Genomic DNA, 18,008 nt, shown 5'->3' with positions numbered 1-18,008 from the left:
ACATGGAAGAAAACATGGAAAACCATCATGAAGATGAGGCTCACAACCATGGCAGAGAAGGTCGAGCAAATCATGCTGGGGAGGAGAGAAGAGTTTTAGGCTCTTACATCAATCCAAACCCAGGAAACTGTGGAAGTAGCATTCAAAAGCCGACCATCCATGCCAATAATTTTGAACTAAAACCACAGCTCATCACCCTTGTTCAGAACAACTGTTCGTTCAGAGGAGGAGTCTAAGAAGACCCCAATCAACATCTAACCACCTTCCTGAGGATATGTGACACGGTGAAGTCTAATGGTATTCATCCTGACACCTATAGACTGCTCTTATTTTCATTCTCACTCAAGGATAAGTCAGCCAAGTGGCTGGAGTCTTTTCCGAAGGATAGTTTGACAACTTGGGAAGATGTGGTGAACAAATTTTTAGCCAGATTTTATCCTCCCCAAAGAATCAACAGGCTGAGAGCTGAGGTCCAAATTTTCAGGCAACAAGATGGTGAGACTCTATATGAAGCATGGGAGAGGTTTAAGGACCTGACAAGGAGGTGTCCACCAGATATGTTCAATGAATGGGTGCAGCTACACATTTTCTATGAAGGCCTTTCTTATGAATCAAAGAAGGCAGTAGACCACTCATCCGAGGGATCTCTGAACAAGAAGAAGACCATTGAGGAGCCCATAGATGTCATTGAAACTGTAGTAGAAAATGACTATTTCTATGCTTCTGAAAGAGGCAACACTAGAGGAGCAATAGAGCTAAACATTGTGGATGCACTGCTTGCTCAAAACAAGCTCATTACCAAGCAGCTGGCTGACCTCACCAAGAGGATGGAGAGGAACCAAGTAGCAGCAATCACCACTTCATCAGCAACCCAAGAAGGAGTGAATGAAGAAGCAGAGGGTAGTCAGGAGCAAGCCAACTACATTGGGAATTCACCTAGGCAAAACCATGATCCATACTCCAAGACCTACAACCCTGGTTGGAGGAATCACCCAAACTTTGGGTGGGGGAATCAACAAGATCAAGGGCAAGATCGGAGACATCACAACCCCAACAATAATGCAGCTCACCAACAATTCACACAGAGAACATATCAACACCACCATGACAACACCTTTCCACATCCATATCAAAACCAAAATAACACCCATCATCCTTCCACCTCTAATCCCAATCCACCATCATTTGATGATAGACTCTCAAGGATTGAGAATCTACTTGAAGGCATAGGCAAAGAGATTCAAGACAACAAGGCGTTCAAGGAGGAAGTGCGAGCAAATTTTAAGAACCAGGGAGACACCATCAAGAGGTTGGAATCTCAAGTAGGATATCTCTCTGAGCAGATTCCCAAACCTACAGATGGATTCCCAAGTGACATAGAGAAAAATCCGAGAGGAGAAACAAAGAAAGTAAGATGGAAAGATTGCAAGATGGTCACTATAAGTGATAAGGAGACTGAGGATAAGCCAAACAAGCCGTCAGAACAACCTGGAGATACCTCAGCAGAGGAGAAGGAAAAAGATCACCAAGAACCAAAAATCTCACAACAGGAGCTGCTGAGACTCTATGCACCTTTCCTCAACTACTCAATGGTGCTGTGGAGAAGAGAATATACTCAAGATTTCTTGACTTGTTTGCATCTCTGCATGTAAACATACCATTCATCAAGACCATCCAACAAATGCCTGCATACATCAAGTATATGAAGAAACTGCTTCCCAGAAAAAGCTCACTCAAGGGAGGCCAAACTATGGTGATGAACAAGGAGTGTAGCGCCCTCATTCAACCAGAGTTGCCTACAAAAAGAAAGGACCCAGGGAGTTTTCACATACCCTGTGCTATAGGAGAAACAATGTTTGATAGAGCACTCTGCGATTTGATAGCAAGCATCAACTTAATGCCCTTGTCCCTTGTGAAGAGGCTGCAGATCAATGAGATAATGCCCACAGATGTAGTCATCAGGCTGGCTGATAAAACTCAAAAACAAGCAATAGGAGTGGTGGAAAATGTGTTGGTAAAGGTTGGGAAATACTTCCTCCCAGCAGACTTTGTCATATTGGACATGGAAGAGAGTTACACTCACCCAATCATATTGGGAAGACCATTCCTAGCTACAGCCAGAGCACTCATAGATGTGGAGCGAGGGGAGCTAATCTTGAGGATCCATGATGAACAGCTCGCCTTCACTGTTTTCAAACACTCACAGAAAACAGATCAAGAGAACAAGGAACCAAGGAAGGATCACAGTGAGACACTGAAGGAAGAGGCAAGTACTGAAGAACAACAAGCTCATCCGGAGACTCCCTTGGTTGATGGACAAGGAAACAAGCAGCTGTCACAGCTCAAGGAAAAGCTGGAGGAACCTAAACCACCAGAGGCATGTGAAGACAACCTCAAAATTCCTTTAGAAGAAGAGGCCACAAAGAGCAAGGCAACATCAAAAGAAACAAAGAAGAAGGTACCAAGGAGGTGGAGGAACAAAAAGATCCCTACAGAAGACTTCTCTCCAGGGGATAAAGTGATCTCAGCTTACTTCCCAGATATCCCCCCTGATCTCCCCACTATACCATCTCAGCTACCTAAGGTCTTCACTATCAACAGAGTTCTTTCCTTGGAACATGTAGAGATCATTGATACAACCAATGGATATAGGTCCACTGCAAGAGGGGAGGACTTGAAGCATTACCAACCACCCTGACAAAGAAAAAAAAATGTCAAGCTAGTGACGCTAAAGAAGCACTTCATGGGAGGCAACCCATGTTTTATATGCTTTTAGAAAATAGTTAATAAGTCAATTTTTATGAATTCCAACCCAAACTTGACTAACACTTGGTAAAATCCTTGTCATGTAGTATATAGTGAAGAACAAGTTTGGTGTTCAAAGCCTGCCAAGAAAGCATGAATACAACTCAGAGAATGCTAGTCTTGGAGCTTTGAACAACAACTTTTTCACCACTGTGCTCCAAACTAAGTTTGGTGTCACCCAAGGTGCCACGAATATGCATATAAGGATACACAGTTAGTTAGTTAGTTGGTGTTCATGAATAAACAATCTAATCCTTTTCCTTTATTATTCTAGCCGCAAATTTTAAACTTGTTTCATGATATTAGTTTTTCTTATTTTATTTTTTTTAGGAAAAAGGAAAGGAGCATTGAAGGGGATTGATTGGACAATTAAATGAAGAATGTTCGGACACCACAAAAGGAGGATACAACACACGTGCCCCAAGGAGGGATGCATTGGAAAATGTTGCCATGCAACATTGAAAAAAAGAGACCCTTGAGGACTGAACCAATAGCCCTCATAAAGTGATGATCCTTGTCCCTTCTCCATGCACAACCCCAACTGTCCATCAAGCAACCACTCCATCAATCCACACCTTACATTCACTCACAATCTCCCTATATAAGTGAGTCCTAGTGCGTACTTACCCCTCACACTCAATTTCCCACTCTCCACACTTCACACTTTCGGCATCCAAAACTCCTTCATTACACCTCGTCCTAACCAACCAAATTCCTCATCTATCCGTACCTTCTAATCTTCTCACACAGCAACTCAAATTCATGGCATCATCAAGCTCCAAGAGGCAAAAGAGGAAGGAACCAATGGAGAGCATTCCTTTCGATGAGAAGAGATTCAAAACTGCGTTCCATGAACAAGAATTTGAGCGGATAAAGCTCAAAAAGATACTGCCCGAGTTAACCTTCCAAATCAATGAAGACGAGTGCCCACAGATTCGGGAGAAAATTGAACAAAGAGGGTGGCAAAGGCTCACGAATCCAGAGGGGAAGATCAATGCAAACCTCGTCAAAGAGTTCTATGCAAATGTGGTTAGAGAATACAAAACCAAGGCCCCAACCTTCAAAAGCTACATAAGAGGAAAGGAGGTGGACTTCAGCCCAAATGCTATAACAAGAACTCTTCACCTGAAATCACCACATTTTGATGAGCTCAGTTATCATACAAGGATAAATAAGAGCCCTGACAATGATGAGCTCACAGAAATCGTGACTGATATCTATGTTATAGCAGCTGACTGGGAGAGGTATGCAGATGGGAGACCCAGATTCATCAAGAGGGGAGACCTTAACCCGGAGGCCAAGGGATGGTTTGAACTCGTAAGGAGGTCTATCCTCCCAGCTGCAAATAATTCAGAGGTCAATATCAATCGAGTGACTATGGTACATTGTCTAGTACAGGGTGGAGAAATCAATGTGCATGAACTCATAGCTGAGGGGATTCAAGAGTCAGCTGAGAAGGTTGATCCGGGTGCCAGGCTTTGGTACCCCAGCACTATTCTCAGATTATGTACAAGAGCCAAGGTAGTCTTCGAGGATAACAATCCAGACTGGGTGAATCCTGGGAGGCTAGTTACACTCCAGCGTCTGATCTATACTACTCCCGCCCAACAACAAAGAAGATCCCAAATAGGAAAGCAAAAAGCGAAAGAAGGAGCTCATCAAGAGGAATCTCATCAGGAAGAATATCAACAAGAAGAACATCATGACCCAGCCAACTTGAATATGAATCACCTTTTAAGAGCCATTGAAGATTTGGGGATGAGACATATGGAAGGACAAGAGCAAATACTAAACCTTCAGTCCAACTGGATGAGCCAAGAAGAAGAGTGGCAGAAACAACAAATGGAGCAGCAACATGAACACTACTCCCAGCTCACTCAAGCCATCCACCAAGTTACTGAGAGGCAAGAACGTCAAGATAAGCACTTGCAAGAACTCAATCAGCGGCAAATAGCTCAGATGAAAGCATTCAATGAGTTCACTATACTTAATGAAGGACGGCAACTACATAAGAAGGAGTTCAACGTAAACACTCAAGCCAAGTTGAACTACATGTCTAGTCATATGCATCATCTACACTATGCTATCCCTACATATGATGAGGTTCAAAAAGATTTTGTAGAACAAGAAGAAAGAAAAGTGAAACAGCAGAAGGAAACACTAAAGAAGAAGATGGAAGATGGTGGTTTCTGGAAGAAGTTGATTGGAAAGAGCAAAGGGAGTAGGAGTACCAGCACTCAAGAGGGACACAAAGAGGACAAGCAAGGAGGGGAGCATGGTCATCCACATGAGTAAAAGGTGGTGGAGTTCCTTCGTTGGTCCATCCTTTTTCTATGCTTTAAATAAGGAAGATCTTGTATGAAATAGAACATGCTTTCATGTTAGTTTGAACCTTTTTAAATTCTGTCTTTTAAGTTTTTTTTGATTGAATAGGTCTATGCTTGCTAGTCTTTATGTCACTGCATCCTTTCCTTACTTACTTGTATGCTTGACCTTTTGAATCAAATGAAAAGAGAATGAGTGTTATATAAAAGACCAGAGTGGAGTTCATACTATGGAGTAAGTTCTTGAGTTTGTGGTGTGGTCATAAGTTAGCTAAGTTGGTTCAACCACAAGGTGGGAAGACAACTATCTGTCATGAATACTATGCTTTGAACATACCCATGAGACTAACTAAATAACAAGATCCTAATAAGAAAAAGGGGGAAAAGAAAAATGAAAGTGGAAAAATAAAAGAAAAAGAGTAAGCAATAAGGCTAGGCACCAATGGTTTTAATCTTGAGGCATATGTCTGTGGTGCTCCTGTGTGAGGGATTTACTTGGATGAATAAGCTCTTAGGGGTGCCTTATCACTTGGTAACTTGGGTTAACTAACTCGGGATTATCAGCTGAAAGTCCACTATCAAGAGTAACCCTCACTACAGAGCATTTAGTAACCCAAAGAGGTGCTGGACACCAAGGTCTCAAGAAAGAAAATAAATAAACCATATGCCTGTGGTGTGTATGTATGGGGGAGAGACTTGAGGGAGTAAGTCCTTAGGGGTGCTTCAACACCTAGCACCTTGAACCAACTGATTTGGGAGTGTTGGCTGAAAGCTTATTTTAAAGAGTTGCCCCCTTACAGAGCACTTAGCCTAAGAACACAAATAAGCCCTGAAATAACAACAAAAGGATCAATGAATAAAAGTCTCATGGGATGCAATCATAGTGAGGATTCTATGACATGATAAAGGTCTGAAAGCCAGTGAAGGAATGAACCTAAGTTGCTATGCATGAAACCAACATAAAACCAGAAACATGACTTCTACAAGAATGACTCATTTCTCTTGGCATTCCATTCATCATTCACTTGTTCCAGTACTTGCTTAGGGACAAGCAAGCTTTAAGTTTGGTGTTGTGATGCCAGGGCATTTTGGCCAGTTTCACTGACCTTTTCTTTACTGTTTTTAGAGTAGTTTCATGCATTTTCTTAAAAAATAAGCTAGTCTGGGCAGATATTCACTTACATCTTGATTCAAGCATACATTATGCACTTTACATGATTTCATGAGGATTTTGCATGCATTTAATGACAAATTGGATGTTGCATTTCCCATGACTTGGATTAGAACTTTGATGCACTTTATTGCTTGATTTCAGGACAAAAGAAACAAGGAAGAACCACGTTAGTAGCCACGTTAATCTAACTAACGTGACCTCTAACATGGAATGGGAGCTAACTTGCAAAGTTAATGAGAAAAGTAATCGCCAATAACGCCCTCGAAGCCATTATAGCCCACGTTAAGAGTCACGTTAACTAAGTTAACGTGAACTCTAACGTGGAAGAAAGAAAATAGAGCCAACGTTAGTGACACTTACCTTTGTCACTAACGTTGGACCAAGCTCATAAGTGGCCACGTTAAGAGCCACGTTAACTTAGTTAACGTGGACTCTAACATTGGGAAGCAAAGGAGAAGCCAACGTTAGTGACACTAACCTTTGTCACTAATGTTGGCCAAGCTTCAATGAGCCACGTTAACTCCCACATTAACCTAATTAACGTGGAAGCTAACGTGGAGATAGCATGTGATCGCCAACGTTAGTGACACCTACCTTTGTCACTAACGTTGGAATGAACCCACACAAGCCACTATGAGCCACGTTAACTCCCAAGTCAATGAGAACATCCAACAACTCCAAGGGAGTTGGGAACACATGAGGAAGGAGCAGTAAGAACAATTTGACTGGGGAGAGGTGCGAAGTGCACTTGACAAAATAGTAGAGCAAGGCAAATGGAAACAGAGGAACCTTGCTGAATCCAGGCATCACTATAATGCCAGAACTATCTCCAGGAGGCAATATGACATCAACACACAAGCGAAGCTGAATCATTTGTGTAATGCCGTGGCTGCTCTAAACCCAGGATACCCAACGTTCGTGCAAGGAATGGAGGAGCTAAGTGCAAGACAAGAGGAAATTCTAGCCAAGCACAAGAAGGATGAAAGGAACTACATGAGGAGGCTGGGATTTTGGAAGCCCAAAGATGCTAAGGCACAAGAAGGATCTTCCAAGAAGGATGAAGGTGACTCCTCCCCTTCCAAGAAGAAGGACAAAGGAAAGGGGCCAATGAACTGAAGATTTAAGCTGCTCAAGGTTGTTAAGTCCCATGGTTGACACTCTCTAATTTCTGAATCATGTTTAAGCTTTTGTTTGATTTACTTTCTGTCAAGAATAAATAGTCATGATAGGGTAGTTTATGTTTACTGCTTAGTTTTATTTCATTCTTGAAGTCCTTTATGAGTCCTTAAAACTACAAGAAAGAAAATGCAATGTATTTCAAGTCTTCCTTTTCAACATAAATAAAGTAGAGCTTGTCTCTATAAGAGTTGCTGTGAGCTGTGCAAAAATAAGAGTAAGAGAAACCAAGGCCAAGAGAGATCATTTAACAAACTAAGAAACAAGGAACTAAGTGTAGAACCTTGAATGAACTAAAAAAAAAAAGAAATTGAGTCATGAAAAGCAACTACTCTTAGAAGGTATAACAAGAAAAGGTTAAGGGGTGCTCCTTGAATATCCATAGAACCAAGAAGTAGTAAGCAACAAAGACCCAAGGCTCTAAGCATCAACTACTAGGATGGAAAAGAAACATTAAAAAGCTCAAAAAGAGTTAAAGATCCTAGTAGATGCTTGTGGTGAAGATGTGTCAAGAAGAGACCTGGGCAAGTAAATTCTTAGGGGTGCTTCAACACCTAGTACCCTAAAACCAACTGGTTTAGGAGTGCTAATTGAAAGCTTAATTAAAGGGTTGTCTTGAGACAGAACACTTAGAATCGTGGTCAAAAAAGCACAACCAAAAAGAAAGAAAAACAACTATTACTACTTCAAGGTGACAATCAATAGAAAGGACCCCTGAAGCTTATTCTTGAAAGAACCCTCAAAGATCTAAGAGTTCTTTATGACATTAAAACATTCATACATGTATTGAATACTTAGTCCTACCCTTAGTCATGTTGCATTCATTCAAGGCCAAGGTCTCAATTTATAAAAGGCCTACTCACATTGATTTGCTTGGGACAAGCAAAGCTTAAGTTTGGTGTTGTGATGACTTGCATCATCTACCCTTCTTTCTTGCATAAAGAGGACCATAAAAGAGCATAAATCTCATTTGATCATTGCAATTCATACATTATTTGATGAATATTAAGGTACATTACTTTGAGATGAGTTGTGCTGAATTTCAGGTGAAAAAGACATCAAAAAGGGGAAGACAACAACAAAAATGAGCTAGGCGTGTGAAGCGGGCATGCCACTTAGAGCAAGCTCCACAAAAATGAACTAGCGTGCCACGCCAGGAGCTGGGCGTGGCATGCCAGTACTAAATTCCGGAAGAGAATTCTCAAGCATTCACATGGGCGTGGCACGCCAGGTTGGGCGTGGCACGCCTGACCCATCACCTTCTATGGGGGTGCCACTTGAGCCAAGGGACGTGGCACGCCAACGCATCACTCCAGGAGGAACCATCACCATGGGCGTGCCACTTGGTATCGAAGGCGTGGCACGCCAACACCAAAAAGTCACTTGGGCGTGTCACTTGAGGAACCAGGCGTGGCACGCCAAGCTTGAGAAGTCCACAAATGTATGGGCGTGCCACTTGAGCAGCATGGCGTGGGATGCTAGTAGAAAATCCCAGAGATGGGGCTGAAGGCCAATGAAGTCTGAGCTTGCCACTTGAGGTCGAAGGCATGAGACACCAGGCTCTCAGTCCTACTTAGGCGTGCCACTTGAGCGACCAGGCATGGCACGCCAATGCACAAAGAGGCCAAAGCAACGGCTAGGCGTGCCACTTGGTATCGAAGGCGTTGCACGCCAGTCCAAGAATCTCACTATGGCGTGCCACTTGAATGCTGGGCGTGGCACGCCAGCTACTGGAACCAAGGCAAGATCATGGGCGTGGCATGCCAGCCTCTAGGCGTGGCATGCTGGTAAAAGTTTCCAGAGAGGATGAAGGAGGCCAAACACATGGGCGTGCCACTTGGTGTCAGGGTGTGGCATGCCATCCACTATTTCTCACTTGGGCGTGCCACTTGAACCCTAGGCGTGGCAAGCCAGGAAGCAAAAGCCATTGGGGCTTGCCACTTGAGTTCGTGGCGTGACACGCCAAACAGAAGAATCACTTGCTTACAAAAGGGGTGGCACGCCGGACCTTGGGCATGCCACGCTAGTTCAACTTTCAAGAGAGATTGATCAAGCGTGCAGCAAGGGCGTGGCATGCCAGACACTGGGCGTGCCACGCTAGTTTAAGTCTCCAGAGGCAAGAAGAAGAGGAAAAAGGCTAGGGCGTGCCACTTAAGCTCGAAGGCGTGGCACGCCAGGCTACATGGGTATTAAATGACCCTGGGCGTGCCACTTGAGCTCGAAGGCATGGCACGCCAGGAATGTTATTGAAGACGAGCGTGCCACTTGAGGGACTGGGTGTGGCACCCCAAGCCAAAATTGGAGGAGCACGTGGCACGCCACTGAAGCGCCAGCCACACGCCAGCTGGGAAGTCACGCTTATTGAGTTTCTTTTCCCTCCAAATTGTAATTTTTCTTTTTCACTTTTGTAATTCTTTTATTTTGAGAGCTAGGAGTAGTATAAATATCCCAAAGAAGTACTGAAGAAGGGGTTAAGCAGTTAGAGAGATTAGTTTTGGATTCACTTTTACACTTCATCATCTTCTTTACTTTTCAGTACTTTTCTTTGTGCTATGAGTAGCTAAATTCCCTCTCATTGAGAGAGGGAGCTCTGTTGTACTTGATGGATTGATGATAGTGAAATTCTTCTTCTCTTCATCTTCTCTTTGATTTGCTAGAAGGAATTTCATTTTTAATGCTTAGTGTTCAATTATCTTGGGAAAGAGATTGAATGCAAAATGGGTTTCACGGGAACCTTCGGAAAGGAAACATGAAACCATGCTTGAAATCCCTTCTCACACTTGAGTAGGATCTGGGTTTTGGTGTTTGGATATGGTGACATATAATCCTCCCTCTACTTGGACCTATGATGATGTGTGGTATAATCAGGGACCAAGCATATCTCTCTTCATGAACAATTAGACCAAAAAAATGGCTATTGATCAAGATCTGGGAGATTGAGTCACCAAGGGATTGGGGCTCAATCAATCATGATTGCCAAGAGGTCAATGAGTTGCATGATTGAAGAGGATATAAGCTGGAATTGATCCAAAGAGACAACATCTCCTAATCTCAATGAATTTTCCCATTCTTATCTATCACTTTCTTTATAGCTTGCTTTTACATTCTGCAATTCTCCATTCCCATTTACAATTAAGTCCTTTATGATTCTGCACTTTACATTCTGTCATTTCCATTTCTGCACTTTATTGCTTTCCTTTACATTTTAGCCATTTACGTTTCTGCCATTTATAATTCTGCAATCACAATCTATATGTTCCGCTTGACTAATTCATCAATTGAATAAAACTGCTCAAATTTACCAATCTCTGTGGATACGATCCCACTCCACTGTGGGTTATTACTTGATGATAATTTTGGTGCGCTTTCCAAAAGAACTGATTCACCACTTTTGAATGGGGTGTGAATTGGACTCATCAGATGGTCCTCCTCCTGAGCCCCCAATCAAAGCTCTTGCTGCGCCGACTTCTTTGACTCTTGCTGCTAAGGTCAGCTGCCCTGAGTCCGACCCTGACGTCCAAATTCTAAATCGGGGGGACGAAACTGTAGATGGATTCCTATAAAGACTATTCCTCCCACAACCACTCAGAGTGCCGCCACGGAGGAGAACTTGGATTCCCTGTGACTTTTCTTGATGTATTTTGTACAGCCCGGTTTGTGGGTTTTTAAACTTCTAATTTTTGTAATTGAGCCCAGTGTGGCTTTGACACTTTTGTTGCTTTTCTTAGCAACTTTATTTAGGAAAAACAACTTCTTTCGAACTCTTGAGGTCGCCTTTTAGGTGGCCTCTTAAGTCTTTATTATAGTAGCTTTGCTTCTCTTGACATGTTTGCAACTTTTTGGCTCTTCTAGAAATCGTTTAGAGTGTCAGAATTTCTGCTGTCCGACCTCTTTTTTGATTGCCTTTGTGTTTGTTTGTTTCCTGATTTATTCGAAGTGACCTTTGAGGCTAGCTTTGTTCGACAACTTCTTAGTATCCTTATAGAACGCTGTTTAGCAATTTTGGTAGCTTTTGTCGTGAGGTCGTGGCTTTTTGGGCTGAGCTGTGTCCCTTCTAGCGCATGCCTTTTGTTAGTCCGACTTCTTCTTATCGACCTTTCTCGAGTTATTTTTAGTAATCCATTTTTAATCAGACCTTACCAGGCCTCTTTCTATGGATTACTTTCTATAACTTTGTAGCTTCATTTGGTTGGTCTGACTTCTTCATGTCGATCCACCCTTAGTTATTTTTAGCAATCCATTTTTACTCAGACCTCGTTAGGCCTCTTTCTATGGATTACTTTTTATAACTTTTGTCACTTTTATGTTGATTGGTCCGACTTCTTCATGCCGGTCCATCCTAAGTTATTTTTAGCAATCCATTTTTACTCTGACCTCGTCAGGCCTCTTTCTATGGATTACTTTTTATAACTTTTGTCGCTTTCATGTTGATAAACCACTATTTTATGGTTTATCTTGTGCTCAATTGAGTGGTTTTTTATCTACTCTTTACCCACTTATTCATAATATTTGCATGGTTTTATATTTTCTTCCTGATTTTGTGCTATGATTGAAAACATGCTTCTTTGATCTTATATTTGCTTATTATTAATCCTCTCTTATTACCATTAGATGCCTTGATGTGTGTGTTAAGTGATTTCAGATATTATAGGGCAGGAATGGCTCAGAGGATAGAAAGGAAACATACAAAAGTGGAAGTAATACAAGATGTTGGAGAAATTACTAAGCTGTCCAGCCTGACCTCTTCGCACTCAAACAGCTATAACTTTAGCTACAGAGGTCCAAACGATGCAGTTCCAGTTGCGTTGGAAAGCTAACGTCCAGGGCTTCGATTTGATATATAATATGCCATAATTGCTCTAACTCTAGGCAACGCGACCACGTGCTCCATGCGGCCGCATCGCAGTGACGGAAATCAGCGTGTTTGAATTCTTCTGCAGCAATTTCTGGGCTGTTTTCGACCCAGTTTGCGGCCCAAAAAACACAGATTAGAGGCTATAAAGTGGGGGGAATACATCCATTCAAAAACAAGCTTTCATATTCACAATTTTAGGAGTAGATGTAGTTTTTAGAGAGAGAGGTTCTCTCCTCTCTCTTAGGATTAGGATTTAGGACTTCTCTTAGTTTTAGGAGTGACTCTCAATCCCAGGTTCTTTATTTTTATTTAATTTATGAACTCTTCCATGTTACATATAATTTTCTTAATTAATGTTATTTGAGGTATTTCAATTTATGATTGCTGTTATTGTTGCTTTACATCTGAAGGCATTTTTATTCCAGTAGATTTACTTTTTCCGTTTTGGTTTTGGTTAAGAAATCAGTAACTCAGGAGTTATCCAACTCAACAGCATAATTGTTAATTTTTATCTTTCCAATTGAATTGAACTTCAATAATCCCAATCTTTTCTTAGGAAATAAATAGGATTCGAAGATCAAACTAATTAGTCCATTGACTTTCCTTTACTTTAGTAAAGGTTGACTAAGTGGAATTAAGATTCAATTTTCATTATCATTGATAAGGATAACTTGGTCTGGACTTCCAAATTCTCTTACCTTGCCAAGAGTTTAGTTTACAGTTATTTATTTATTTTACTTGTCATTTAAATATATCTGTGCTCATTGCCCAAACTCAACATTCCCCAAAAACACACTTTTTCATAATCAATAATAAGAACACCTCCCTGCAATTCCTTGAGAAGACGACCCGAGGTTTAAATACTCGGTTATCAATTTTAAAGGGGTTTGTTACTTGTGACAACCAAAACGTTTGTACAAAGGGATTTCTGTCGGTTTAGAGACTATATCTACAACGCGACTGTTTTTATGAAATTCTTTACTGGCAAAAATTTCGACGTCAAAATGGCGCCGTTGCCGGGGAATTGCAAACGTGTGCCTTATTATTGGTTATTGTAAATATTTAAAAAAAATCAATTTTCAATTTTCAATTTTAAAAATTTAATTTTCAAAATTTAAAATTCAAATTTAAAAAAAAATTAAAAAATTCAAATTTTAATTTTCAAATTCAAAACTTTGAATTTCAAATTTGCTTTTATTTTGTTTTTAAATTTTTATTAACTAACTATGAACTCTCACCCCTTTGGCTATGAGTCTGGTTAAAATTATGTTGCAGGAGGAAGAAATCACAATGAGAACAGGCATCAAGGTTGGAACAATCAAAGATGGGAGGAGCCACAAGGATTTGATCAACCCTCATGGCAACAACCACCTCCAATAGACTATCAACAACCACCACCATATGCCTATGAATCCTCTCCTCAACATGACTTTGGACCACCATACTCACAAGCCCCTTTCCGCCATTCACCTCCATATGACCCTAACCCTCAACCACCATACCAACCACCTTATGAACCATATATAGAACCACCCCAATTCCAACCCAATTACTCACAAGAACCACCACTTCAATATTCACCATCTCCATATCCATCAATCCAAGAGCACTATGATCCTATTTATGAAAGCCGAGTGCATCAAGAGACAAAGGATCATTTCAAGGAAACAGTGGATCGATTTCATGCAACCATTCATCAATTTGAGCAAGCGATAATTCAATTAGCTTCCCGACATCCGGACACTCAATGAACCCCCATAGCTTCATGTGGACAATCTAATGAAGAACGTAGCATGAAGGAGATACTAGAAACTCCAGTGAACAGTACGGAGCATGACTTTGTACTGGAACAAGTGGAGAAAGCCGGAATTATTGAAGAAGAAGAAGTGGTTGAAGACTTAGGAGATGCAGAACCTCCATGGGAAAGTCCAGTCATAGAACCCCCTTCCAAGACGTTTGAAATTGATGCTGAGGAGGGTGTACAACCTCCAAGGCATATCACAGTTGAAGACTTGGAAGAGGTTGATCAAGAGATGGAGATTCAAGAAGAAGAAGCACAACCTCCCAAGCCCTTGGAAAGCAATGAAGAGAAGATTGAATTGGAAGAAAGCTACCAAGAGGAAGAGGTTGAAATTGAAGAAGCTTGCAAAGAGGTGGTAATTATCAGAGAAGAGCACAAGGGAGTGGAGCTTGCAATTTCATTAAAAATACCTCCCCCTAAGTTGCCATCATCCTTCACAACATTCAAGTGGGTAAAATTCATATCCCTTAGCTTTCTAATTCCACTTGAATATGGGCTACTGGAGACGGATGGTCAACGTAGAGCTCTTTGTAACATTAAGAGTAAGAAGAAGATGGCCAGTGGTAAGAATTGTCCTGCAAGGTTCATCATGGTTGGAAGCTTTAAGTTTAAACGCAAAGGTTGGTGTAAAGCTCAACTGAATGGGTCTAGGAAGCTGTTTGGTAACTGCAGTGAGAATTCAAGTTACTTATCACCCAGTTGGAAAAATACAGATCCCGACAAAGATGGGTGTAAAAGCAAGATTTGGGATCCTGGAATCTGCTCTGACACTTGTTACCCCGGGAGCCTAAGAATTTGTTTGAAGCTTCTTAAGGGCTTTACATGCTTAGTTTGGGACCTCGGAGGTTACTGGAAGTACAAACATTGGTGGGGATTCCTGGATCAGTACAAGCATAAACAACCATAACAGGAAGCTCATCAAATGTCCAACTTAAGGACTTTAACTAAAAGTGCTAGGTGGGAGACAACCCACCGTGGTATGATCGTTCCTTTTTCATTTTTATTTGTTTTCAAGTTTTATTTTATTGAACCTGAAGTTTTGCATCACATTCATATTAACACCGCATTCTGCATTTTTTTAAATAAAAAAAAAAGCACGCACGCGACGCCTCCGCATCACAAGTGCATTGGGAGAAAAGAAAAGTGAACAGAGAGTTACGCAAGAGCAGGGCTGGAGGCGCGCCATTAGCACAAATTGACTCCACGCGACCATGTCGATGACGCGTCCGCGTCATTTGGAAAAATAGCCTCCCACGCGACTGCGTCACCCACGCGGCCACGTGACCTGAAATCGGCGTAAAAAGGGTGTATGGCAGAAAGTTGAGCTGGAGTTGGGATGGACTCGTGCTGGAAGCCCAAGCCCTACCACGCAAACGCGTGCCCCACGCGTCCGTGTCATTTTCAAAAGAAAGGCCACTCACGCGATCGCGTCGACCACGCGATCGCGTCACCCAGATTTTTGGCAAAAGAGTTTCGAACAGAGAGTTGCGCGACCGCGAGGCTGCACTCGCGCCAATCGCACAAAACAGGTCACGCGATCGCATGACCCACGCGTCCGCGTCACCTGACCTTCTTGCGCACCACGCGTCCGCGTCACAAGCGGCGCACATAATATCCAGATCAGCCAATTTTCTTATCTTTTCTTTTCTAATCCTTATTTTTCTTATCTTTTCTTATTTCTTTCTTCTTCCTTTCTTATTTTCTTTCACGTCCATTCTATTTTATTTGTATATTTCATTCATTGCATCTTAATTTTGTGCATATTTTTATTTTCTTTTCTAAATTAATTATTTTTCCTTTGGTGTTAAAATTTTCATATTTAACTGTTGCATCTTCCCTTAAATTATTTTTGGGTGCTTAGTGACTTGTTTTATTCTAGATAGGTTATATTATTTATATCAATGCCAATCTTTTATACCTGTATTACTTTTTGCATTGACATGAATTTACATTACCTCTCCTTACCCACACTCTCTTCCCTATTGTTGCAAATTATTACATTCTTGAATTGCCATGTGCTTTTATTTGTTTTCTCATGCACATGTTGAAGCTTCCATGTAAATGAGACCCTTATCATTTGGCATTAACCCAACCATACTTCATTTATTTTCTTATCTCTATTATTGGGTTACCTTTCTTCCCTTTTTCTTTCAGGATGGCCACCAGGAAGAGAACCGGAAGACGCTTAAAAGGGGAGACAGACAAGTCCATCTGCACAATCCTTAGAGAAAAGCAACAGTTGAAACCACTCGTCCACCTGCACATCTTAGCATGCACCGAGGACGGTGCAATCTTTAAGTATGGGGAGGTTGGTCGATACCGATCTCCGTGGGTTAGTACCTTCCTATCTCAAACACCAATGTTTTATTTTTTCTTGTTAGTTGTTGCATTTGCATATTTGTTTGATTTTATGCATACTTTACCACTTGGTTGAAGTAATATTTTCTTTTTCAAGAAACCTTTTTAGAGCATTTCACTAATTTGAATAAAATTTAATGTTACACTTGTTTGAAGAGATATTATTTTAGAACATGGGTTAGAGCTCGAACACACAAAACCTGTGAGATTTTGAGCCTATTTGAATTGGTTGCATTTTATCAACCAAAATTTTGTTTCAGTGTGTTTTTCTCTCTAAAATTGTGATCTTTGTCTTGCTTAATTCTATATTTCCATTATTTGATGTATGCATACACTTACATGATTGAGGCCTTTGTTTCACTGAGCTTACATAACCATATGGCCTTACCTTTCATTATCCCTTGCAAACCAATTTTGAGCCTATTGTACCCCTTTGTTCTTTTTATTTAGCACATCATTAACTCTAAGCGAAAAACAATAATGTCCTTCATTTGAATCCTTGGTTAGCTTAGACTAGTGAGAGTGTTTATGATTTAAGTGTGGAAAAAGTGGGTTTGGAAATATTTGGTTTAAGAATTGGGTATTATATATCTTTATGTGAAAGAAATGTTTAGAACATGATTCATGCATTCAATATCTTAATCATATGCATTAAAAAAATAAAAAATAAAAAATAAAAAAAAGAGAGAAGAGAGAAAAAGAAAAGAAAAAGAGCAAATAATAAAAAGGGGACAAAATGCCCCAAAGTAAATGTTGAAAACAATGCATATGTACTGTACTTGAAATTAGAATGCATGAATATGTGGAAAACATGGTTAATGGATGGTTAGATATTATCTTATGATTACATGGATTGTCTAAAGTTAGGTGGAAAGTTTAAGTTAATTAAGGATTCAGATTTTAGTCCACTTGGCCAAAACAATCCTACATTGACCCCTAACCCCATTACAACCCTTAAAAGACCTCTTGATATGTGTATCTGTGCATTAAATTTATGTTGATTGTTAGATGAAGAGCAAGCCTTAGAAAGCAAGGTTAGTAGAGAATTGAGAGAATCGAACCTAAAACACTTGAGTGATTAGAGTGTATACACTACCAGTGAGGGTTCGATGCTCAATTCCTTGTTCCCTGCTTCCATGAGCTATTTTCTTCTTGCAAGTCTATTTGTACTTCATTTTTATGATTTCAATTAGTGAAATCCAGTTCATATTTCTTCTTGAAGAATTTGTTTACTTTTAACTAAGTAGGTAGAAACATTTTAAATGTAGTTGCATTCATATAGATAGGTTGCATTTCATACATTCTACCATTCCTCTTCACTCCTTTATAGCTTCTCTTGAGCTTAGCATGAGGACATGCTAATGTTTAAGTGTGGGGAGGTTGATAAACCACTATTTTATGGTTTATCTTGTGCTCAATTGAGTGGTTTTTTTATCTATTCTTTACCCACTTATTCATAATATTTGCATGGTTTTATATTTCCTTCCTGATTTTGTGCTATGATTGAAAACATGC

At 40.7% G+C, this 18,008-nt stretch overlaps 1 non-coding gene across 1 annotated transcript; it reads right to left on the bottom strand.

The window, feature by feature from the left end:
- Positions 1–455: 455 nt before the first annotated feature.
- LOC148548270 (small nucleolar RNA R71) lies at positions 456–562 on the bottom strand. Its single transcript, XR_015897722.1, has one exon. It is a non-coding gene; the product is annotated as a small nucleolar RNA R71 (small nucleolar RNA).
- Positions 563–18,008: the final 17,446 nt, after the last annotated feature.

The sequence above is a fragment of the Arachis ipaensis genome, chromosome B8, assembly GCF_059453495.1.
Source record: "Arachis ipaensis isolate K30076 ecotype BB chromosome B8, ASM5945349v1, whole genome shotgun sequence".
NCBI classification, from domain to species: domain Eukaryota; kingdom Viridiplantae; phylum Streptophyta; class Magnoliopsida; order Fabales; family Fabaceae; genus Arachis; species Arachis ipaensis.
Note: the sequence above shows the minus strand (reverse complement) of the source record. Positions and strands in the feature narration are given on the sequence as shown.